This window comes from Bactrocera latifrons, unplaced genomic scaffold (genome assembly GCF_001853355.1).
Source record: "Bactrocera latifrons isolate USDA-ARS-PBARC rearing strain unplaced genomic scaffold, ASM185335v1 scaffold_284, whole genome shotgun sequence".
Taxonomy (NCBI): Eukaryota; Metazoa; Arthropoda; class Insecta; order Diptera; family Tephritidae; genus Bactrocera; species Bactrocera latifrons.
The window spans coordinates 42,384-69,085 of record NW_017536452.1 but is presented as its reverse complement, the minus strand read 5'-3'; the positions used below and the strand labels follow the sequence as shown (position 1 = coordinate 69,085).

Here is a 26,702-nt window from a genome sequence, read left to right as displayed (position 1 = left end):
CTGACCTTTTTGTTCAGAAAGACCTCAGTACATAAAACTTCTAAGCCCCCGCACTTGTCTGCTACAACGTGTCAATTCAATATTCAAATGGATTATGTTAAGTTTATGGTTAATATTTCAAAGAAATTTATTGTTTTGTTGACAGATTGACAGTTGTAATAATAGTTTCTCGAGCTAAACAAAAGTTGGATCAACGAATAGAACAAATCGCTGCTATTAACTACAAAAGTTGACGTAATCAAAAACATGTATAATATGTGCATAAATTACCAGCGGATATACAGTTTCAAACAAATAGTCACATTCTTTAAGGTTCTATTGAACTGCACATTGTTGTTGCGAAGCGAGAAGCTGCAAATCACACACTGTTGTTATTAATAACACCATATTTATGGTTGTCAATTAGCATACATTTCAATAAGAATTTGTTTTATATAACTTTTCAAATATAATTTTTGGGTGGTAAGAAAATTGATTAATTTAAAGATTTCCGATTAATTTTAAGATTGCTACCATGTGTTTAGAGAATACTTTGCTTGGAACTGCACTGTTTTGGATATGCTACTGTAATATAATACTATTATAATTAAAATGTGTATCTATAAGTACATGTATGTATGTATGTACAATTATTTTATGGAAAGGCATGCACGTAAGTGTATATCTCCTCATTACTTTCCATAGAAAAAGTTACACTTACCATACCATTTGTTGAAAATTTGATATCTTTCGGTTTACAAATTTTCACTTATGACTACTGACTGCATAATTACGTACTGAAAGCTTTTCATTATACAATATGAATAAAGCATTGCTCAGATATTAAATATCATGAAAAGTGAAACTTAAACTGATGGAAATCTTACCTACATTCTTATATTATTTGCTTACATATAAGTCGTTTACGAAAGCAAAGAGCACATGTACGAATGTATAAGTATGGAACAGGATTATTTACTTTTTTATTGGAAATATTATTATTTCAAAGCGAAGACTGTACAATTGTAGATGTGTTATCTTCATTTACAAACTAGAATGCCCATCGCAAATATAGAAGTTTCCATACAAGAACTTGATACCGATCGGTTTTTTTTTCGTATTCTTGGAGAGAAATGGATGTATGCAAGATTTTAGAGCGATCTCTTAGAAACAGAGCTATTAGTTAATGAAAATATTATTTATAAATAAAAGCGAATATGTCATTGCCGGTGTAAGAATTCAAAGATTTATAATTGAGGTTTAGTTTTGAAAACTATCAAGACAAATAATAGTCAATGGATAAAATAATGAACTTTTAAAATCTAAACCGAAATTGTATTGAATGTTTGGCATGCCGAAAGTTAAACCGACTTCTCAATATCAGAAAGAAGATTACAACAAACATAAAGCTTACCGATTTTTTTAAAATATCAAAACAATTTATCGTCTGAATTATTAAAAATTAAAGACTTTTTTATATTAAGTCAAAATAAGGAGAAAAAATAAATACTTTGAATTAGCACCAACATTTTTTTGTACAAGACAGAAATTAAAAAAAATGGATATATATATATTTTCCACATAAATTTGTAGGCTATATGAAATAGGTGTCGATACAAAAGTTTCAGATTTCATCAATACTGATAGCTTTGCTACATCATTTTTTTCTATAGGCCTCGTAGTTTTGCAGGAAATGGAATTAAGCCCAATCAAAATTTAAAAATTTAACGCACCTACTTCAATTTTGTTATTTTCACTTTCTTTTCCAATGGGTTTCAACTTACTATGATTTTTTTCACTTTTCACCATTTTCAAAAACTTCTGTACTGGCCTGTTTAACACATTTTAGATGTAAATTTCTATATATTCCATACTTTAAGTTGAATCACCATAATTAACAAAAAAAAAAAAAAAAAAAAAATTCAAGTTAGAGAGGCTTCCAGATGTGAAAGGAAATTCTACTTTTATTGGAGATTCAAGAGTTCGAATTATGGAAGTTAAAGTTATGGAAGCTCAACTGTATTTATGGGGATTAGGGTAGTTCCCGGGTGTTCTGGAATTAGCGTGCTGAAACCCCTCGAATCTAATGGAACACAGATCGAATTGTTAGATGTTCGAATTGGCAAGCCGTGGAGAGTAATGAGTAATAACTGGTATAAATTACATATCCTTGTATTAACAAAAAGATGCAGATGGACAGTCAAGTAATTTAGCGTATGAGGAGACTTTTTAGTATCACTGCCAGTTATTTGAGCACGTTGTTTAACCGAGACCGCTTGAGAGCATCAAATTACGTGTAAGGATTTCTAAAACTCAAAACTATATGCAGAAAAATTTGCTTTAAATTTGGTCTTACAGACTCAGCTCATAATAGTAAAATATTCATTTCTGTAAAAATGCATTTCCATTCCTTAGTATTCTCAAATTGTTACTTAAAAGTTGAACAAAATTTGCATTACTATTTCATATTTCTGAAAGGCACACAAGATTTCGCAAGTTCTTCGCATTTTCCATAAATTATCATCTCATTTCAATAGTTGTTTTCTTTATGGCGGCAAATATCAAAATCAACTGCAATTCATTACATTGAAAATGCCATAAAATTTTCGCAATCTCAGGCAACATTTGCAGTAAGGCCGACAAAGCGCTTACATACACCCTGTAATACAGCAGCTTAGTTCAATAAGAATAATGGAAGTCTTTGATTGAGCAAATGTCTACGTAAGTGTGGCTTCATACGAATGCTAGTCAAGTTGCCTTGGCCGGGCAATGAGCAGATGAAACGAGTGCTGCCACTACAACAACAAAATAAAATAACAGCATCAACAACAGTATTAACACCAACAATCGCCAGACTAAATGCATACAAACGAAAAGAGGAAATGTTACATACACGAATTAAGCGAAGTGCAGACACCCGAGTGCAGTATATATATACTTCAGAGTGTAGTATATATCTACATATATGTATGTACAAATAAATTTTTTTATGGACAATGAAGTACATTTGTAACTACTCAGTGAGTGAGCGCATATGTAAAGGATTACTAAGTGAGTACGACTTTAAGTGCTCATGTTTGTTTGCGAAAAGAAAGCGAATGAAATCAGAAGCGAACTACGAAGCAAAAAATTAATAAAACAACAACATATACACAAATAAAGTTATACCACACAGGCAAATGCATTTGAAGCGAGTCTGACTTACAACTTTCCTATAAATTGTGGCTCGGAAAGAGAAGGAGCGTATCAACATCGGTGACATGAGCATTTTTGCAACAAAAATGTCGAATTAAATAGAAAAAAAATATTATATTCGGTTGCACCGAAGCTAGAATACCCTTCACAAAAATAAATTTCCATACAAGAACTTGATTTTGATCGCTCAGTTTGTATGGAAGCTATATGCTAGAGTGGTCCGATCTGAACAGATTCCGCGCAGATTATAGCGTTCTATTGAAAAATAATCCGTGCGAAATTTCGTGAGGATATTTTACGATATACGAGAACTTGGTTTTGATCGCTCAGTTTGTATGGAAGCTATATGCTAGAGTGGTCCGATCTGAACAAATTCCACACAGATTATAGCGTTCTATTGAAAAATAATCCGTGCGAAATTTCGTTAATATACATATCTTTTCAAATAAAAGAGTTGAGAAAGACTTTATTTTGACCGATCAGCTTGAATATCAACACTATAGGGTCCAATATCGGCAATTCCGACAAATGAACATCTTCTTGAGGAGCAAATATCGTGTACTAAATTTCAAATCGATATCATAAAAACTGAGCGCCTAGTTTGCATATATACATTCAGACTAACAGACATGGCTCAATCGATTCAACTCGTCACGCTGATCACACATCTTGCACACTTTTTAATTTGCTTTCCGTGTAGTACAAACTTAGTGTCGTGGCTTCTTTGGGCAAAGATAATCAGCTGAGTCAACGTAGAGCATGCAATACCTACCAGAACTAGTGCCAGAGTAGTTCACAATTAGTTGCTTTCATTACGGTTAAGTTGAGGTTAGCTTTATTGAGCTTTTGTTGTAGCTGTAGTATACCGGTTTGCAAAGAAATTTGCCACAAATGCCAGCGAAGTAACAATAGGAGGCATAGCGTCAAGCTGCAGCAACAACAACTTAAGTTGAAAATTCAACAACAACAAGCTATAAGAAAGAAATCCTTTGTGCTTTGGTTAGAACAAAAAATGCATATTGCAAAAATACAACAACAGAACGTGTAGTTTTCTGCTTTGTTTGCACTGGTTTACTGGCATTCCATTGGCACACACAAAGCAAACTTCTAAGCACACATATGTATGTGTGGTACATGACCGGTCTCCTGTAACTGTATACTTGTGTTTCCGTAGCTGTGTCGCATGCAAATCTTGGCAAATTTTGCTATTGCTCCATATGGTTTCGAATTTTGTCGGTTGAGCTCATGCTGAGTATTCGACAGGCCTACTTTCACAAGCTTTTTAAGTAGAATATTTTAGTAGCTGAAGTTCATTGCTGTTTAAATTTATCCAATTTACTCTTATTTCATTATGAGCGCTTAATCACTCGGGCTGTTCGTACACAGTAAATTAAAATATTCATCTCGGTCAAAAAATGGCATTGAATCACGAATATTTCCGTGCGATTACTTTTTACAAGTTTCGTCGTAGATTAACTCAGAAACAGTGCATCGATGAACTTGATCAAATTTTTAGTGATGAAGCTTCATCGAATACCACTGTTCATCGATGGTATGGTGAATTCAATCGAGGTCGTAGATAACTCCATGACGGATTACGTCAAGGTCATCCAAAATAGTTTACTTTTCCGGAAACTGTGCACAAACTGATATTTCAAGATCATTATGTGACCTATCGTGGGACTGAGACAACTATAGGCATTAGTGGGACCACTATTTTTTTTAATATTGCGGGAACATTTGATTGTAGAATTTTTTTTCACTTGGGATCCCACATACATCTTTGATCACTCTGAAAAGACTCGTGCTGATTGGTGGAGAGAAATGCGATTACGTTGCTTCGAAACATGTCTATGACAATGTGCCAAAGGATGAATCTTTAATTTTTACGCATAACCCCGAAAGTAAACAGCATCCGACTGCGTGCTTGTTTCAAAATGAGCCGAATCATACAAAAGTTGTTCGCACACGAAGCACTGCCAAACAAATGGTTGCCTTTGTTTGGAAGAACTGAACATGTCACAACTACACTCCTTTAATAACCCAGCACAGTAAATTCATAGTGTTACACAACCACATTTTTGCTGGTTGTCTTTCAAGAAATCAGGAAAGCCAATCGCATAAGATGGATGACTCGTCACCATGACAATACAAGCTATCACACATCGACTGAAATAACTGCATTTTTGAAAATTCAAAACATCGATTGGAGTAGTCGTTCATCTAACAGTCCTGGGTTTGTCCTCTAACCAGCAAGTCTATAAACCTTCTAGTGGCAAATAAGGCTGCCTGTAACGCCAATACAAAATCTCACTGCGTTAGGTTATACAAGCAGGTAATAACTACACTCGATTAATATCATCCGGGTACGCAGTAATAGAGGATCAAAAGGAAACGAAAAGGCAGTATTGGTTAGTTTGTGGGCAGCTGGGAACAAACATAATGGATTCTAGAGAAATACCTCAGTGCTTGGAACACTAGCAACACAGGACACACGCAAAAAGGTTGCTTAGGTGTATTGTTGATGTTGGAAAACCCAACAGGCTTCTACTTCAAGCAAAAGGGAACTTGGTAATATTGTTGAGGTTATCACAGAGCTACCAACCTTAGATCCCACCTTTAAAAATTTGGAAAGGAGTTCAGACGAAATGCAGAGCAAGCGCGGAGGGAGATGAGACATTATCCATGTGAATGCTCTGCCTTCCGCGGGATTGAACGGGAAATATTCCTCGGCTCCCATTGATCTAACTTAAGAGGCATTGGGCAGGCAATGCGCAGGGTTAATGCTCGAAGATTTTGCCATTCTTAACATCTATAGTACACTATATTCTATCGAGCATTTCCCAACAATTTTCTAGCGGTGAAATCTCTATTTTACCAAGATCATTATCCCTTGAAAATATGTTTTTTGGTTGATCAACACTGCCTCAAAGTAATTCCATCGACTGCTTAAATCGGTATATGTATGACCTGGAGAATTTCTTAGACAGAAATTTCTTTAAGTAACATTTGAAGGTTCGTAACGGATTTGGGCAATCTACAGGGATGGCGTAATTATCGGAAGGCACACCAGCTTGCTTCTTATTACATACGATATGTATACGACCTGAGAAACAAACAGTAAACTCTCACTACAAATTTCTTGGTTGCTTCTTGGCATAATCCTCCAAGGGAAATATATGTACGAAGCTGAAAGTTGTATTGGCCAGATCATAACCATTTTGGGCACAAAGACAGCTAATTATCATATTAACTCTCTATTTGAATTTATTTAAGTTAACTACGAGCAATATTTTTACATAACCTTAAAATTTATGTAAAAAATCAAAAATTGTTCTATTAGGTTAATGTAGTATATGGGAGCCTTTTAAGCCGATTTTCCACTGTTATCGCTATAAGGGCATATTTATAATAGAAAAAATATATTTTCGGTATAAAGTCAGCCATAGGCACTGAGGTTTGATTATATGAAAAATTATTTCGACCATTTACATACATACGTACATATATATATTCGATCAGTCAATCAACAGCTAAACATCTGCCACCGTTTAGCGAAATCGAAAGGAGAATGAAAGCTAAGAACCGCAATAACAACTTTGAAATGTATAGAATTTTAACAACAGCATCATTTGTGCATTAGTGGCTACAACAATTCACAATTATTGCCAATCAAATGAACTATTCATAAAAAGACTAAATACCAACGCACACATAAATCACCAACAGCACGGACCGACCCGCAATAACAGCGGGCAGCCATAGAACTTTTACTGAGCCACACAATTGGGGAATAAATGGCAGACGCGGCAACGCATCAGCGCTGTCAGTCGACACCGCTAGCAGCTAGCAGCCACTACCACAGCCACCCACTCAGCGCTCCATACGTCCAACCGACCGTTCGGCTTTTCCATTCAGCCGTGCAGCAGCATTCAATCCAAACATGTTCGCAGCTCCTATTGCCTTCGACACTTATAAAGCGTTAAATTAAGCCTTTACGCTCGGCAGCCGCTGCATATTTCTATTTCAATTTCTATAAATAATGGGAGGGATTTGCCAGCGTGTATATGCATCGCTGGGTGCTTGTAGAGGCTGTGTGGGCGTTGAAATGACGGCGAAGACCGACCAGTAAGTGCTGGCTTAGCGAATTACTACTCGGGTATGCCGCGCATCATTATGGCAGTTGTGGAATTCATTCATGAAATGGATTAGCTGTGGAAATTTCAAATCTTTCCTTGTGCGTATGTGTGTGAGTGCGTGTGTGGGTGGGTGAATGTGCATGGAGTTTATGGAAGGTTGACGATTAAATAAAAATAGACTGAGATTTTACCGCAATACTTTGGATTATCCCGATCACATAGCCGATCTCCAGGTGGACCCCGAAAAAGGTTGGCAGAAAAATGTGTCTGGCGGGAGAGTTTACTGCTTAAAACTATCTGAAATTCAAAGCCCAATAATTTTTTTTTATTAATTTTTATAATTTCAGAGCATCAGGCACTAGATGATCTCTGGGAGTTCTACAAGAATACGTTTCGTTGCAATCTTTCTTTAGCCGCCGCATCCTCTAAGTGAGAAACTAGAAATGCCGTTCCACAGTTCCCTTATACCGAGTTGCCGGTAACAAGATAGTGGTCCGAGTCGATCTTAGGAACTTGCAGCGTAGGCACGTATACGAGTGAAACACTGGAGACGTCTTTTCCGTCTATCACAACATGATCGATTTGGTTGGTAGCCAGGTAGCTTGACGAATGCTTTTATGCCAGAAGTAGTGAGCTACTTAAGCCATATGTAAATGAAACGTTGCTGGCCACTCCCAAGTAAATGGAACTTTCCTCACTTGCGTGAACTTCTATAAATGATTCCTCCCTCCTTTCACTACTTGACATATATGTATATCCAAGCAAAGAAATTTTTCCCACCGACGTTCGAGAAAACGCGTTTTGGGAGCCGATTATATAAAAATAGAAATTCTTAAAAATTTAAATGTTTGTAAACTATTTTCAAATATATATTGTAGTACACAATCGATATATGGGAAAAAACCAATCGATTTGAAATATGTAAATAGTCAAAAACTCCTATTCATGACGTCAAAAGTTTTGGGCTTGGCTAATAGATTTTGCTTTGGCAAACATTACCTTCGTAGCATAACATGTGTCATATGACTGACATGTAAGTAACTTATATTGACAGGCGGCAATTAAAGTTTGTATCGTAAATAATATTTGAAAATTTATTAAATTATGCATTAGAAATTTATTCCAATTCACGCTTCCTCATAATTTCTGCTTGGTGACTCATTCGGATACACTTAGCAGCAGTCACGTGACCCATTAGCTATTAAAAAGCAATAAATGAGCACTTCCTGATGGCTTCTGAGCATTTTATGTGCCGGCAATTGAGATAAGCGACAAATTTTATTGACGCCAACACACGTCTAAGGGCCATTCAACCAAACGACGGCAGAGAATGGACGAAAGTATAAAAGAAGTTTATTAAAAAATGAAAATTTCAAAATCCACTAAACGTTTTGTAGACAAATCAGAGACGACGTGATGGTGAAAAAAGCGCAGCAGCGAACACTACACATTGCAATTAAGTAAGTGACTCATTAAAATCTCAAAAAATAATGATCTACAGTTGCCACAGGGACCGTGGCGGCAGACAAAAGACAGAAACAAAAACTTCACGATTGCCACGGCAAAAAAAAAAAAAACAGACTTTTCATTCACAACTATACGAGAAATGTTGTGCCGAAGAATGTGCACAAGTAACTTAAAAACTCATTTAAATCCACACTTTCACCCGACAAACGGCAAATGGCGGGCGGCGAAATGCTAATGCGTGGTGTGCCGAGTGAAAGAATGTCGAATGCCGACAGCACTTCAAACAAAAACAAAAAATAAGTAGATATGAAACAAATTATTTGAACAATGTTGCATGGTGAAAAACGTTATCTTCGGTTGAAACGAAATTAAAATACCCTTTACAAATACAGAACGTTCCATAGAATAAATTGAATTTGATCGGTCAGTTTCTAAAGAGATTGTAGCGTTGCTTTAGACAATAATTCCATCGATATTTCGTAAAGATATCTAGTCAAATAAATAAAAATCCATGGAAGGATTGGATCTGATCGATCAATTTCGTTTGAGAGCGATATTTCAAAAACTGAGGGAGTAGCTGACGTATAGTATAAAGATCGACGGGCAAAGGGACGAAGAAACAAACGGACATGGTTAATAGATTGACATCTCAAAAACTGGGAGAGCAGTTGGCGAATAGGATAAAGACAGACGGGTAAACGGAAGGGTAGACGGGCGGAGAGACAGGCGAACATGGCTAAATGGCTTAGCTAAAGAGGTCCGATATCGACGTTCCCAAAAATGGGTTGAACTTGAGATTGACAGCTCAAAAACTGGGAGAGTAGTTGGAGTATAGGATAAAGACAGACGGGCAAACGGAAGAGTAGACGGGCGGAGAGACAGGCGGACATGGCTAAAAGACTTAGCTAAAGAGGTCCGATATCGACGTTCCCGAAAATGGGTTGAACTTGAGATCGATATTTCAAAAACTGAGAGAGAGTAGCCGGCTAATGGGCAAATGACAGAGTAGACGGATGTAGAGACCGGCGGATATCACAAAATCGACTCAATATAACACGCTGATCGTTCTTATATACATTTGGCAATACAACTTCCACCCAAAATTAAAATACCCCGTTCAGGGTATAAAAACCAAAACGACAAGCTGTCAACAACAAAACTACGAACAGAATTCGAAAATAGCAAAACAACTGACAAACAATAACAACAAAATATATTTCATTGTTGGTGTTTCATAAGCATGCAGTGGCTCACAGCCCGTCATTGAGGCATTCAACCATCCATCCGTCCATCCATTCAGCTATCTATCGTCATCTATTCAAAAATCAAGCTGCCAAACAAACATTGACGCCGACAGGCAGGCCGCAGCCAACCCGATCCTAAGCACTCAGCTACTCGGCTGCACGGGTAGCTTGCTTGCTTCTATTGTTAAGCGCAGCGTAGCGCTCAGTCGTCCCAGACAAGTCACACCATCAGTCGAGTGGCTGCCGCATGAAATCGTACGAGCGCAAGAAATTCGGGCATTGCCAGAACAAAATAGATTGTGCGAACGATGACATTTGATGCCAAATTTTCAAGTGGAACAAACACTTCAAATACACTCACTACCAGATACACATGCCTACTTACACACACACTCACTCGAGTGCAAATAAATGGCAGAAATGGCAGACGGCACGCACGGACCCACTCATATTAACACATACATACACAGACAGACATTTCTATGAACATTATTACTTGTAAAAGCAATAACTGTCCCCAGCAACCGCAGCCGCAGCCAACCCAATAGCCAAATAGCAGACAGACAACGCACAGGAATCAAACAAACATAAATGTAAAATGTGAGAACTCAACTTTCATATTTGGACCCGCCAGTGCCAGTGCTGTTCGCAAATAGTTGGTGCTACCGATGTTGGTTTGCGTGTAGCGAGGCGGTGGCAAAAACAGTGGTGCAGAATGTGCGAAAATAGCCGAAAGACAAGCCAGACAATCTGCAGTTATGAAGATATATTAGCGCAAATAGTCAAAGGGAGCAACAAGATGAAATTGCGGCATTGATGGAATGCCGACATGTCGAAATGCCAGTGCGAAGACTAGGTTCGTGCGGTCTTGCCGAGTTGCACAGTGTGACAAGTAATAAGAGAAGAAGAGAAGAAATACAGCACTTAACTGATGCAAGGATATCTCGATTGGTTGATATTCTCTATATCAGTATAGAGGTGACAAAACCTTAACTTAGCCGATGTGGTTCGTGGTACAGCAACGCCTTGGATAAATATCAATGCCGCATTTCGTAAAACTACTTTGTCAAATTGGGAAGTCCTTGTATAGAAGACTTTGAGTTCGATCAGTCAGTTTGTATGGCAGCTATATGCTAAAGTGGTCCGATATCGGTGATTCCGACAACTGGCCAACTTCTTTGTCAGAAAAGGACGTGTGCGAAATTTTAGAACGATATCTCAAAAAACTGAACGACTAGTTCGCATATGTACAGAAAGACGGACATAGCTAAGTCGACTCAGCTCGTCACTCTAATCATTTACAAAACGGTCAGATGTAAAGTGCGTTCCGAAGACACATTTGATGTTGAAGAGTAGTCGAAGAAGACTCAAATGAATTCATCCGTGATATTGCGTAACAATTGGAGCTGAATCCATCTACTATATAGAAGATTTTGGGGAAGGATCTTGGTTTGCGGGCTTACGTAGTCCAACTCGTACAAGAATTGAAACTGAATAACGATCTCTCGCGTTGCACTTTCGGTGAATGGGCTTAAAACGAGATGGGAACCGATCCCTACTTTCAGAATTTTCTTCACCGATGAAGCTCACTTTTGCTTAAATGGTATTTTTAGTGATCAAGATACGAATGAGTTCACGAAAAAGACACGATTGAGTTCATCCGCCATCTATCTTAATATTTGGAGCTGTTTCCATCCACTTTATGGTAGGTTTTGCGAAAGGATCTTGGTTTGCGGGCTTACAAAATCTACCTCGTGTACGAATTGTAGTCGAACGACCATCGATTGCGTCGGACGTTCGATAAATGAGGCCAAAACGAGATTATTCAGTGATGAAGCTGAATTCTGGTTGAATGACTGCGTTAATAAACAAAACTGCCGCATTTAGAGGGATGATAACCCACAAGGCACTGTTGAGACACCGATACATCCACAAAAAAATAATGTTTGCTGCTTTTTTTTTTCAAAAATGAAGTCGGAAATAATGTATATCAATGGGGAAATCTATAGAGCCCTGACTAATTACATTTATGACCTTTGGCGCCATAGACTATACAGCCAAAAAAAAAAAAAAAACAAATAATATATTGAAGGAAACTTTTGGTGAGCGCATTATATCTAGTCGTAGACCTGTGGCGTGGCCTCCAAGTTCGTGCGATTTAACATCGTTCGACTTATTTTTGTGAGGTTCTGTTAATTCGCTTGTCTACGCAGATAAGTCTGAGAGGGCGTCTTGGCAGAGTATATTCGGCGTGTTATTGCTGACTTACGGTCCCAATTGCTCCAAACAGTATTCGAGAATTGGGGCTCTCGACTGGAATTTATACGAACTAAGCACGGAGATCACTTGTCCGAAATTATTTTTAAACCTTATCTTTATAATAAAGCTAAATTCTTGTCCATAATATTAAATTTTATTTCTGGTATACCACAAGTCTAAAATCCACCTTTTATTTCATTTAAGTAAATATGTAGCTCATAGTGTAAATATAAAGAGTAATACACCGCTTTCCCAAAACATAAATAATAATTGAGATAAAAATCGATATGCCATTCAAATTATTCATTTATGATGTGGAGTAAGGCATGTGAGTATTTTTATTTGCATACCACCACTGTGCCGGCGACTAGCCTAGACGGATGACTGTCGCCTCGACGACTCATGACAGCGTGTGCCGCCGTATGATGCACAGTCAACAAGCAGATACTTATTCGTACGTCTTAATGGACAGACGAAAATGCGACCGAAAAGCGGTGAAGATGGAATTCGAATTTAAGCCGGCTGGAGTCGGTGTTGTCGACGGTGACGACCTCATGACGATTTCAACGGCAGCAATAACGCCAACAAACAGAACGGAAAATGGGAAATTAAAAAGTATAAACGCTGCAAGCGCATACAAAAGAGAAAATGCCAACACAATTTGAAATACACAAACACACATACACACAGAGAGAGACACAGACATGTCGAGGCAAATAAAATATTGAAATATTGAAAGTGGACGCGCTCAAAGGAAAGTGAAAAACTGAAATGCTGAAAGACAAATACAAATACAAATAATCGTAGTAGAAACATGAAGTGGGACAGCAAATAACACGGCTAATGGAAAAAGGTTGGGGCATAAATTTCAAAATGACAAACAAAAAAGGAAACAGGAAAATACGAAAACAAACAGATATGAAAAATGAAAAATGAAAAAAAAACTTACAGAAAAGAAATAAAAAGGAAAAAAATACAAATGTAAATGTAAATGGAAATGAGATATTTTGGTATTAGCAATTTTACGGATTTGGTAAAAGATTTTGAATATAAATGAAACACAAACACACCGAGGCAGACAAATATGAAACTGATAAGCGTGGCCTGCGGCGTTTATGGCAATCGGGCTAAAATATTGCTATGAAAATAAAGCGAATGTGTAAACATAATCCCCAAGAATTTTCTCATACAATACAAACGTAATATTTCATTTCGACTTCTTTTAAACTTCTTTTAAATTTCATTGTTTTGTTATGGAAATTAGCCGCACAAGGAGTATTTGTACGAGTATGAGTATATCTCTATAATACATATAAATAATGGTATACACATATATGTACTTACATACATACATAAGTATCTTCACTCATCCTCCTACAACTGTCTTCATAGAATTGCTAATTATATAATATTCTTATGTGTGCTTTTCCAAAGAGCATTATACCACGGTCACATTTCCTTAATTTAGGGCTTATTATTAATTTATGCATAATTTCGGTGAAATACCCCCGATTTTACTAAGTCGAAAAAAGGTTTCCTCCTTAATATGATATTTCAAATAAAATCTGTGTGTTTAGGATATATGTAAGTAAGCAAGTTTCTACCAAATTTTGTTAAAGAAACAAATTTTTGTACAAAATAATACAAAGCAACCCAAAAACTTGGTTATTTCACAATACAATCACAATACATAAATTTTCATATACATTTTGTGGTTATGTGAAGGACTTTAAACAAAAGTTTCATATTTTTTCATTACCTACAATATTGTCATGCAACTTTCTTCAATAGGACTTGTAGAAATCAAGATAAACCAGTCATAATCCTTAAAAGTTCAGCCATGCCCATCCTTTTTTCAACCCCCTTACATTTTTCAACGCCAGTAAATTCTTTTCCTCCTAATGTTTGTTATTTTATCTTTCGTTTCCAATGAATTTAATTTTACTACGATTTTTTTGTTATGTTTTCAAAAATTATCTACGCTGGTTGTAATAGTTAAGGGCCCCTTAAAAGTCGAGAAAGCACTTCGAGGCTATCACAAATGTGTTGAGACGACTAATGTCAGTTCTTGTAATGTCTAATGGTTTACCAAAGATAAAACTACCGACATGTTTTAACCTCAGCCTTGTAAAAGTCTTGCAAAGGCTGGGCCGGCAGTATTTCTGAATATGAATGGCTATTGTATAATGTCCAGTGAGAACTCGTATAACTGTGGTAAGACGAATATTGACACGCAAGCAGTGCAGTAGATCTCCACTCTAGCCACCTATATCAGCTATTCCATTATCACCGCGCTAATAGAGACAGTAACAATTTCGTTGAGAAAATAGAACTCTATAAGCAAATCTAGACCCGTCAACGAGAATAAAAATCTTAGTTGGCTTTATCTCAAAGCCTACTGATTCACTCTTAATCAAATCGAGTCTCTAATACTATTTCAACCACTTTACATTTCATATATGACATGCAATTCATATTTTAGTATAGATTATTTCGAGCAACTCTTGGTTCAAAAGTCATAAAATAACTGCGGGTGGGAAACTATATTGCCTACTTGCTTACTCTACTCGCAAAGAGCTCCCTAATTGGTTCGTGCCATACATTTTGCTGGTAAATTTCGAATATGCCTCAACATATCTTCTTGAACTTATTTATACAGTCTGTTTGGTTTGGATCATTCCCTACCAGCTTTATACTTCACTTTTTGGCTAGTGAAGGAGATATACCTAAGTAATAATTAAATTGGGCGAATGTATCGGGTTTTCTAGTAGGAACGATATGATTTCTAAGTGTCAGTAATGTTTATAACTTCATCATGGAAACATTTACAATTTATTTGATTTTATTATAATTTTGTTTAATTTGAACTTTTTGTGAGTCTTTGTCGTTTTACGGTCGTGCCAATAAGGCAAAGAACAGATAAAAAATTAAAATATTGCTGCCGTTCAGGCAAGGGTTGCTGAAGACCGCAATTTGTCGATTCAAAGCCATTCTCAATAATTGGAACTGGCGGATTTTGAGATTTTGGGCTTGTATCCATATTCCAATTTTACTCATACAAGAACTGAAGCTATTGGATCACCGTAAACGTCGTAAATTTGCCTTTGAACAACTTATAAGCGAAAACTGTTTTTTTTAAGAAAATAATCTTCTGCGAAGAGGCTTACTTTCAGCTGAGTGGTGCGGTAAATAAACAAAACTGTCGATTCTGGTGCGAAGAAAATCCACAAATTATTCGTGAACGTATGTTTTTTGAGTAAGTGAAGAAGAAGTTCATCTTGACAACATCCGGTTCCAACAAGACTGCGCCACGTGCCACACAGCAGGTGCAACAACTGAATTATTGCGAGAAATTCGAACAATTATTTGATTATTTGAAAAAATTGTGACACTGAAAGAAAGTTGTGATTTAACACCATTCGACTACTTCTTGTGGGGTTATTTGAAGTCATTAGTCTTCAGCAATGAATCATACGCTCTTCAAGCTTTAGAAGCCAATGCTGAAAGTGCTATTCATGGGATACGACTTGATTTAGCGGAAAAAGTACTCGAAAATTGGTTTTATCGGATTCGTTCTTGCAAAAGAAGTCGTGGAGACCATTTGAATGATATTATATTCAGAACTTCTACGGGAAAAAATTTTACAATCAAATTTAGGAGGTTTAAAATAACAACGTCAGTGCAACAGCAAAATGATAACAATAAAATTAGTTTTTACAAATTTTAAGAAAAAATAAAACACTACAACAAAAAAGCGAAAACTTAGATAGATTGAGAACAAAAATTTTAAGGAATCAAAATGTTTGGTGCTAAGCAAAGGCATTGAGAGTTGTAAGTGGACTGAAAATCAGTGGAAGAAACAAACAGACCAATTGCATAGAAAAAAGAAAAAGCGTTAACTTGGGATGCACCACAGCTGGAATACTCTTCACAAAAAAAAAAGTTTCCATACAATATCTGGAACGATTTGAACAGTTTGTTAAGATATTGTAGCGTAGCCTTTGACATTAGCTGGTGCCAGAAGATAACGTGAAGATATCTCGCCAAATAAAACAGTTTCCATACAAGAACTTGATTCTGATTGTTCAGTTTATATGGAACCTACAWACTATAGTGGTCAGATAGCTGCAGTTTCGAAAAATTAGAAGTTTCTTGGAGAGAAAAAGAAAAGTGTGTGAAATTTGGAAACGATATCTCAAAAACTGAGGAACTAGTTCGCGCATATAGAAACAGACGGATCACGTTGATCATTTAAACACATCTGTATGCACTATATTTTATGGGGTCTTCGACGTTACCTTCTGGGTGTTACAAACTGAACATAAGTTCATGGTATAAACGTACAAAGCAAAAGACACGAACTTAATGAAATGAACATGTTTGAGGCGCTAAACTACAAAATCGTTGCTATTATTATTACCGATGTTTTCTGTGTGTGGTTGTTGGCACCATCATCATTTTGTTGTTGTTGTTGTCATTGTCAGTGGTGCCGCCTAAATTATGTGTGCGTGCTAAAAGATACTTTTGCCCGCAAACAACAAAAGCAAAACTAAAGCGACCCGACCAAACAAATGCAACTATTAAAGGAACACGGCAAAGTGCCGGGCCAGCGCGAAGGGCACAGCCACAACAACAAGCGCTATCGGCTAAATGACAGCGCAGTGAAATGAAGAAAAAAACTGAGTAAAGCAGTAAAGCAGAGAAACAAAACAAAAACACGATTTCATAAAACCGACAGACAGCCAAACCAACAGCCAGCCAGTCGCATTAGGCGAGTACGCGTAGCGACCGAGCACATTGCATTGCATTGCCAACACCAAGAGCTCTGTTGATTTTCGGAAAATGTGCCGGCTTTGCGTTTTTCCTTGACGTCTGCAGTTGTTCATGTTGTGGCTGTTGGTGTTGCAAACATTCGGTAATTCCTAGAGCAAGTGTTACGGAAGCGTGTCAGGTAGTTAATGGCAATCTCATAGAACCCAATTATTCTTCATAATGCTGTGCGGTGAATGTGTTGTGCCAGCAAAATTCATCGCATGAGCTCACTGCGGAGCTATTTGAGAGTAGATTGTGTAGTATGTAGGCAATATAAGGCGCTCAGTAAGCAGTTATTTTATGACTTTGGAACCCTGCGTTGCTCGTTTGAAAGTGTTTGGAAGATTCGATTTGATTTAGTGTGAACCACGTAGATTTCGAGTTAAAAACAGTTTATTCTTATTCCCTCATAAATGCTTCACCGCACTTCGTAAAAATAGTCCTTATTTACAAGTTAAATGAGTGGCTCTCATCGGCATCTCCGGTACACTGCGAATCAAATCAACAATCGCACTTAATGCCAAGTTACACATAACACCCGTGGACATTGTCCACAAGTGTATTGCTGCGAAGGGCGCTCTGAGGCTTAGGGATACCGACGAGGGATATGTGGATTTGAAGGAATCACTAGAGAAGAAGCGCAGTGAGCCTTTTCACGGATTGGTCAAAGCTAGAAGGAAGGTTGGATGGGAACTTTTCTGTAATGATCCCTCCGTCAGTCTGAGCTCTAGGCTAAGGGACCAGTATAGTGTTTTAAGGCAAAAGTGTGTGCCACAAATGTAGACTTACTGCTTCTGAGTTCAGCTTCTGTTTGAGCAGACCTTCCGACAGCAGAGCTAGGACTGAGCCCGCTAACTGTGCGCTCAAACTAAAAAAGGAGTGTTTGTCTTCACTAATAATAGCAACAAGCTAATTAAACCTCTGACTCGTTTGGGTGCCCCGATGAGCTAGCCAGAGAATGCTCACATCGGTAGCTTCATTTGCTTCCTGCGTTCTAACACTGGACCAATGGACCTAACATGTGCTTAGGTCTGTGCTATTGCAAGTTTCTTTTGGTCTAGCGTAAAGCGCAGGAGATCTACTGAATTACTTGCTCTTAGCAAAGTTGGACTTGTCGTAGTAGTAAGGATCCTCACTGGATTCTCTGATAGGCATTAATGTGGTAAGACTACAAATCTTGTCGGTCGCCAGTTGAAAAATTTGTATAGAAGAGGCTGAGATGGGAACATCCTCCATTGTTCAGCTGTTGCGGTTGAAACATCTTGACTGGGACACAGAAGGTGATCCAGCAGACATATCCAAAACTGACATTAGTCGCATTAATAAAATTGCGCTTTGTCGATTTGTGAGGATCTTATGATGTATTATGTAAGAGTTTTAGGTACTATTATAGACTGTCGTTCTAAGTCGTCTAAGTGAGATCACTGTTAGGATCGCCCCTTAACGTAACCTACTTACCTTCATTGTAGTTATCTTCGGTACTTTCTCCGACTCTCAAATATATAGAGTACTCATGTTCTAGGTATGCACCTTAGTGTTATCCGACAAATGAAGTATACTAAAAACTATTTGGTCGATCCTGAACGGCCCATACATTTTATGAGAAAACGCTTCAGAGCACGTATGGATTCAGAGATTTGACATTGCTTTCCGAGGTATGGTATTCTAACATATTCCATTTTTTCTATAATTCAGGTTCTCGTAATACGGGTATGTGAACATATTTAAATATGATCTTTTTATTAGTGACAAAACGAGGTTCTTAAGATCTTACGGCCACCCCAACTCATTGGTTGGTTGTCACATTCCTCAGATTTCTTACAATTTGGGAAATCGCAAAGTGGTGCAAATTGGAACGACACGTACATATCTACACCGAACACGCAAGGTAGATAACAACAACAAATTAAAATGAAAGGAAGGGAAATATGTTGTCCAAAAACAAATACAACTACAACAGCAAGCAACGAATGCCATCATCATCAACAGCGGCTGTATTAATGATTTCACAGCCCATGAGGGATCAGCGCGGTGATACAGTGCAACAACATAAATGCTGGCTGGCAATAAATGAGACGACAATAACAGCAACAAAAACGCAAACAGATGAAACAACAACAACTAATATAAAGCTGCGTTAGAAAAACACGAACATCGAGCAGAAAGAGGAACGACCCTCCAGCAATGAGTTGTTGGAAGAGACGCTGTGGATGAACGTTTCTGAGGAAGGTCGTAGCCTGCTATGGTCGTTTGAATGCGGAGCCGTTAGAAAGGCAAATATGAATACAAATATGTATGTACCAGGTATGCATGTGAAAGAGCGCATAAACAAGCACGCACAGCGAGCAAATTGTTGGATTTTTTTCTGCTTCTCAGTCCACCTTTTGTGGCCTTTTAACTGTTTCATTGTTGTAACTCATGCGGCAACGCTTCCTCTTCCCCCTCCTTTCATGCAGCCGTTTTTACGTCGAGCGTTGGTGTTGTTGTTGTTGCGTGCCGACTTGTGCGTGCCAAGTGTGAATGTTATTAATTCTTTTTTAAGCCTTAGCAATTTCTTGCCGTGTGTGTTCTGTTGCACGTGTTTATTTGGCTGTGCGTGTGTGTGTTTATGTATGCGTTGGAATGTGTTAAAGCACTGTAACTTGCAACAGATGCAACAAAATGTGTGACAAAATGTAAATGAGGCGTTGCAAGTGCAACATCAGCGGCAAAGGCGGCGGCAACGGCAACCAAAATCGACACCCCTGTTCGTGGCGGCACAGCAGAACTCATGTCAAATTCAGAATGGCTGATTTAAATTCAAAAGCGAGCAAAAAATGCGCGACGAAATGCAGAGATCTCAATTTGAAGTGAGTGTTTTTTTGATTGAGGAAAAACAAACTAAAAGGATTTTTCTTTCAGTAGAATGCAAATTCTTCAAAAACTTAACACCATTTCTATTTTTAATTTGGATTTATTTTTCTGATCGGTGTTCATTCATCGGAATTGGAAAACATGTTTTCCTCGATGTGAATAAGATTACTTTTAACGACACCTTTTATTTTGTTGAAAGCCATAAAAATATAATTATTGTCTTTATACCTCATTTCGGAGTCTATAAATAAGTTTGGGAAAGAGCTTTAAGGGGTTAAAACCAGTCAGAATTTTCAAAAAATACATTTTTGTTTTTGTGTGTTTCCGAAAGTATAATATTTAGTAATACTCTTTGAAGATTTGTAGAAAATTCTCAAATACTTTTTTAGTTATTCGATCATTCGCGAAAGGTTCTCGGGCGCACTGGAACTTTCGTGGAAAACTTCGTTTTCTAAACTGTGGACCACTGTAACTTGAAACGTGATCGATAGATTTAAGTGAAACTTACTTACAAAAACACGAATAACTGGTGCCAGATTTTTATTAACAATTAACTGTTAGGTTGGGTTACATATATGATCTGGAAATCTCACTAGGACCACCTTGTTATCCTTTGTGAAGCCGTACAAATAGAGCGATTGTGTTCGATCTTATAAGTCAGTTTGGAGTCAAACTACCACCCATTGCAGATGAAAACCTCGAGTTGCCACGAGAAACGAGAATGGCTTGCGCAGTTCCGTTATGGAGGATACTGTAGCAGCTTAAACTCCTACTTATCCAGAATGGACTTCGTTATATTTAATACATGTCCTGCATGCAATCTCCGCATGATACTGGCCACCTCCGTGCGTGCCTCACTAACCCATCTGACTTATCTGATACCCCTCTCCCTTTTGGTCTGAGTGGGGATTACAATATGGTAACCCAGCGTTGGCCAAGCTCCTGCTAAGCCCAGCTATCCAGTAGTAGAAAATATGAGGAGGAGGGAGCACTTACCTGTTCCCATTTCACCTATAGTAGGGCTAGGTTGCCATTACTGGTTCCGATTCCACTGTGGAGTGGCTGCCATACAACGTGTCTCGATGCCGTTGACAAATATGTAGAGTAGGCATTCTTTAACCAGCCCTGAACGCAGCAATTAGTGAACCCAAGGCCCTGCTCTCAAATTGAATAGTCATTGCTTTAAAGGAGGTTACACTCAGAGGCAATAAATTTACCGCTACCTTAATGACAACAACTTCCTCACAATATACCCTCCTACTAACCTTTGAGCCATCCGTAAGGAGACCCGCTGACCCTCTACTTCATCGGCATCTACCCACACTCATAACTCTCTAGCAGGTATGGGGCGGAGAAAAAGCGGGCCAGAATTTGGTTATGCGACTTAATGATCAAAATCACAGATCTGATATAAAGCCAAAGCGAGATTCTCTGAGTATGATACACCTACCGGCTATAATTTTGGAGCTGTATTCAAAATGGTATAAACTGACAAGGTTGTTGTGAACTTTCGCGATCCTACATGCTGACGCGGATCGATGAACGCTCTCGACGTTTCTTGGTTTGAATGCTCGGGGGTCGGCTAAACGTCAAAAGAAGCAGAATAAGTTGTCTTATTGGATTTGTATTCGCTTTTCACATTACCGATATCCTGGTTCTCTTGTGATGAGTGCTATAAAAGAACACGAAACTTTTACTGAGAGGAAGGTACGAAATCTAAACACAAAATAAAGCCTGTTACACCTTCTGAAGGTAGATACAAGGTGCGTTCCAAAGTGAACAGAACTTAAAAAAAAAAAAGCAGAACAAATGGTTTTTTCGGTAAAATCAATTTATTTTATTCAAAATAGTCTCCTTCTGCTTCAATGCAGCTTTTTGCACTGTCCAAAAGCATGTCGAACGAGTGTTTTAGCTCGTTGGCCGGTATGGCCACCGGTATGCCGGTTCAAGCCTTTTGAATGGCCTCTACGTCTGCATAACGCTTTCCTTTCATGGGCAAATGCATTTCTCCGAAAAGGAAGAAGTCGCACGGTGCCATAACAGGTGAATACGGGGAGTGATCAATGGTTAAAATGTGATTTTTGGTCAAATAATCGTCCTTCGAATGTTGGATTCTGAGCAATTTTTGGTCGTCAGTCAGTTTGTGCGGAACAACCGTGCACACACCTTTCGTAATCCCAAATGATCGATCAAAATGCGATAAATCGATGTTCTTTAGATGTTCAATTCCATTTCCATGAATTTCAATTATGTTTTTTGATGATGATAAATACACGCACAGTTTCGGTGGAATTTCCGATGATCACGGATTTTGATTGGCATGTTGATCGTCATTTATGTCCTCACGACCACTTTGAAAACATTGAAACCACTCGTGCACTCTGCTACGGGATAGACAATCATCACCATAAACTTGTTTCATCAATTGAAACGTTTCGGTAAAAGTTTTACCAATTTTAGAACATAATTTAATGTTGAAACTTTGTTCGCAGCTCATTTTCGCATTGATAATACACACATACTGACACTTAAAATGTATTAACTTCACTTCCATATAGTAGATTCTAACGCACTAGCCGACATATAGATTCAAAAAGTCCTGTTTACTAAGGAACGCACTTTGTAAGTATATAGAAATTAATATTGGACATCGACTTATGGTCTATTGTGCCTACTTCTATATCACATACGTTTACAATTTCAGGGGCTTGCTGGGTGCGATGGAGGTGATGTCACACTGTCCACGTAAACGAATCTAAGCGCCTTCAGCCTGCTGCTACAAATTACTGGGCAATTTAGAATCAGGTGTTCTGGAGTCTCCAGTTCCATGCCGCAATATTGGCAGTTAGCATAAGAGGCTATGCTCACGTTGGACACGTGTTTCTTGCGCCGTTTGAAGGTAAGTCGAGCGATGAACTTAAAAGCCACAGAAATGTATTGTTGCAATAGATGATGAACGGTAGCAAAAACTTAGATTTTTAACAAAAACTACGACTTACCAAACAATTCTTGCAAATAAACTCAAATCTCCGAAATTAGTTGCATAAACATGAAAATTTGCTGAAAATATTTTGAAAGATATGTACATTCAAGATTAAGCAAGAAAATGTTGCTATTTTAAGCGTAAACTATCTAAACTGGGCATTAAAGGAGACTGCGCTTTACGTAGTAAACATTTGGTCGCAGCTTATAAAAGAATATGGGCGGTGAGTTCAATTCACTGCTCAAGTACATACTCGTATGAACAACTAAGTAAGCTTGTATGTACACTATTTTTTCCATTTCTTTACAGTGGCGAGGGCCCGAGGCGTTACTTTTGTACGGCAAAAGTGTTCGTGTGTCCGTAGTATAACGCGATGTTAGAGTTTGTCAGTTGTGCGAGAACCGCAACGAACTATGATGTTTGGTAAATGCTCAACTCAATCATTGTGCGGCTTGTAAAATGACGACCATGAGGTGAGTTAAGAGGTATTGGCGTTGTCGACGGCAATTAAGGAAGTTATTAATTTCGTCACATTTCATGGCATTAGTACTGTTAGACAGTCGGTGTTATTGCTTGTAGTCCTATGCACACTTTGTATACAGTTATTTGCACAACTCACGACAGCAAGTGCCAAACGGTGGAAGTGCGAGGCTGAAGTAGCGCGAGGAAAGTATTATGTGGTAAGTAAATGCTATGTAGGTTTGTATATGAGATTCCTTCGCGCTTCTTCTTAGAATGTTTGGTGAATGTTTATGCCCAGCGCTGGTGAACTTCCTCGATTATATGCGGGTATATTTCATTTTAGTTGAGCTGTTATTATTTTATTGCTTGCTTGTAATTATTAATATTTGCCTTGTTACTCTCTAGCGGGACAGTCGTTTCTACGAATTATTATTCTACATTCTTTATAACGTTATAATAACACCTAAAATGAACGCAAGGCATGAAAAACAATATAACGAAGAATTTCGAGAATGTGAGTGACAATGGTGGTTCGAAAAGTCCATACAATTTTTATGTTCGACTTTTTACTTCGCCGAGTTGACTCGCTAACATCTAAACGTCCATGAGTCCAGCTAATCCCCATACCACCCAGATTTCTAATATCCGAGTATATCGGGCATTCTGCAATTACGTATACATACGCACCCAGTCCCCTACCCCCGCCCCACAAAAACAAACCGATCTATCAGATAGGTGCCTCTGATGCAAAAGTGCATGCAGACGGGACTCATGTCCCATAAACAGAAAATACTGACTTAGACAAAATCTAAAGTCTGGGTTATCGTCAACAAACCCAACGTCCCGAATGTACTCATAAGTCACTCGGCCGTTAGGACTAATGTCCCAACAGTATTGCCACCTACACCTGACCCGGTCATGTAGAAGCCCCTCCCTCTCCACAACATCATAAGAATTACAGTCATTTAACAACAAGGACACACTCAATAACTCCTTAACCTGAACGCGACAGCACGCTTTATGACAATCAGGACAAGAGGGGATGCACCTAACAGAATCTTCATATCATCCGTTGAGATACAGGGAAGCAGCATACAACGCTGTATGGAAAGCGTTTGGGGCTCCAAGACTGTCGCGGCTGCTTCTTACCATACAGCGGCTCCATAAATGGCAAAGGTCACAAACAAGCCAAGATATTGTTGCGAACAGCAAGACGACCGAGACCACAATCACTCCGCAAAATGCGTCGTATTTTGTCTACGGTTGTCTGCAGTCGCTCCATCACGTTCGCCAAGTGTGGACCGTTTCCAGCACATTCAGATCTACCTAAGCAGAATCGACCCGTATTTTCATCCGGTCAATGACTGTCAGCTCGGCAGTATTCCTGCTTGTTTTCTACCGCTCAAACATAACAACAAAATCGGAAATGACGCCAAAATAGTGCTCTGTATTTGGTGGCATCAGCAGGGCGTGCTGTATTATGGCTTTCTTAAACAGGGTAAATCCATTAATGAGGAACTCTACCGACAACCGCTCATAAAATTGGGGTGGAAACTTTGCCGAAAAATACCCGAAGGTCGCGACTAGTTAAGAGGCAAATATTTTTTGTTATGGCAACTCTCAGCCTTATGTTGCTAGACGTATTTAGAAAACAGCGGCTGGGAAGCTTTGCCCCACCCGCCTTATAGGCAAAACATTGCTCATTCTGACACAGCACCGATGCAGAGCGCTCTCAGTAGAATACGGTTGAGTAATCAGAAAACTCAAAAAGTCAATGCAGGGTCATAACGGGTGATCCAAGTAGATCAATAAACTTTTTTTGACAATCACGAGTGAGTCATAATAAGCGGTCATGTTATTTTTGTTCAGTATTGTTTGGCATTTCCTCAGACATACGTCTGAACAACACCATCAGCCATCTTGACCTCTCAAGCGCCTTTCTTTCGTACTATGGATTCTTGAAAAGTTTCAAGGTTTTCCAATAAAATTTTTATTCAGCGATGAAGCCCATTTCTGACTAAATGGGTATGGAAACAAACAAAATTCCCGCATTTCTGAGAAGAGCAATTTGAAGCTTGCCAGCTTCAAGCTTGAGCTGCCATTTCATCCAGTAAATGCAAGGGTTTGGTGTGGTTTGTCGGCCGGTGGAATCATCGGCCCATATTTCTTTTAAACGAAAATTTGACTTAAAGGATGGATATCTGAGTCGCAGCCGTGGCCAACATTTGATTTGAAAAAGATATTCTTTAAAAAATTAAAGTCAAAAAATTTTCCTTCGAATAATAATAATCATTCCCCATTAAATTTGAAGTTACTGGGTTTTTTCTTTAAAAAAGTAAGATCGAAGACTGTTTCGAGGACTGGAAAAAATGTTGGCAAAAGTGAGTTTTATCGTCTTATGAACTGCAAAGCAATGAGATTTCCAAGACCTCACCGAGGTTATTGCCAAACAAATTGGTATCTTCAAATTTTACCGCGCTTATGCGTAGATTCTTTGCGAATCAGCTCAAACAGCTAAACCGGCAAATGTTATGGTAAATACTTTCTGTAATGACGCTGCGGCATGCAGAATAACTACGCATTTTGTCAGCTTCATCAACAAAACATAAATAAAAGCAATAATAGCAACAATGCTAAGGCATAGGGCGGAGTGGGCAAGGCAAGAAATAAATAAATGCCGGTAAGTAAACGACACCAGGCATGCAATGGGAATTACACACCTCAGAAGCGACGGCGGTGAGCTTAGCGCAACCAAGAAGAGGCATTTAGTTGGGAATGTGCGCAGGCAGTAAGCCCGGCCGTGGCGACTCCAAGTGGACTGCATGCGCCACGGAGCACGCGTGTATCTAAGTGGATTTAAAAATATCTACATACATACATATGTACGTATACATATATATATTTGCAATAGTCGAGGCGAGTGCAAGCAATGGTGGCAAGATCGCAGCCACCACTTGGCGAGTGAGTCAACTGCAGCAGCAACTTCAATGCCAGCAAAGAAAAATAATAAAACTTGCCATGCAACTCTGCGCGCCACAAAGAAACGTCCTCTGCAGTTGCTTTGCTTTGGCGCTGCGTCGAACGTGGCGCTGAGGTGTGTTGCAAGCGCTTCTTCAAGTGGTTTGCATGAGATTCTGTGTTGCTTCCACTTGCGCGTATGTTGTTGTTATTATTGTTTGCGGCAAAACGACACATACTCGCACATACTCGTGTGTCTTCTTCGTTGATTTGTTGCTGTTTTGCTACCACTGGTACTTTAGCTGTTCGCATAAATAGCGCATTTATTCGCCAGCGTTGAGCTGTAATGTT

At 38.5% G+C, this 26,702-nt stretch overlaps 1 protein-coding gene across 2 annotated transcripts in view; it reads right to left on the bottom strand.

Moving 5' to 3' along the window:
• LOC108970137 (putative uncharacterized protein YIL169C) overlaps nt 1-26,702 on the bottom strand; it is a 91,591-nt gene that overhangs the window by 22,506 nt on the left and 42,383 nt on the right. The gene's annotated exons all lie outside the window — the stretch shown is intronic.